Consider the following 850-nt stretch of genomic DNA (forward strand, 5'->3'; position numbering starts at 1 on the left):
GGAGTGGATGAGAGTGAAGAAGAGAAGGCTGAAGAAAAAAAAAGCCTCTTTGGAGAAGCTCCCGGTTGCCTTTTGCACCCTCATTCCTGTCTTTGCACTGAATCATTGCTATATGACAATATATGGAATATATGGAATTCCCTTATATCCAACAGAACATTGTGACCACCTACCTTGGATGACCCGAGTGAGACGTGGTGGCACGGACTGTATTAACTAGGTTAACTGCTCCACAGTGGCTCGTCGATTGCTCTGTACCACTCGCCGGAGTCGTCGATCCCCTCTGGCATCAATGACCCGTGGGGCACCACTGTTATGATGGATGATGAGTGCTCTATCCAATACTTCCGGGATAGTTTAGGATGAATTAGGGATGAAGTGGGGTGGTGACCATCCAACATCCTGACCCTACTAAAGCTTTTGTTGCTGAATGCAATCAAATCCTCACAGCAATCTTCTCTGGATAGTAGAGAAAGACAGTCACTCCAACAGAAGCAGTGTGAACGAGCAAGTGTCCCAATACTTTTGTCCTATGATATGTCCAATATATGCTACTCCCACTGCTACTTTTATGTGAAAACCCAGCTACACAAGCTGCCGAAAAGGACTCGGGGGTGTTTGGGGAGCGTGGGGAATCGGAAATGACCCATGGCGTGTCCGTCCACGGAAGCTCGGGCCCTTGAAAAGGTCCACCTAATTGTTATTTCATTTGTGTTAAGTGCGGAGGGCGGAATTACGGCTTTGATTCTGCGGAGCGGCGTGAAATGAGCTGGAAATGTTGCGAGGCCCTACAAATCTGCATACACACACCGCCTCGGAGTTAAATTATTCCTCCACATCCCACCCCCAC

The sequence above is a fragment of the Salminus brasiliensis genome, chromosome 3 (assembly GCF_030463535.1).
Source record: "Salminus brasiliensis chromosome 3, fSalBra1.hap2, whole genome shotgun sequence".
Lineage (NCBI taxonomy): Eukaryota > Metazoa > Chordata > Actinopteri > Characiformes > Bryconidae > Salminus > Salminus brasiliensis.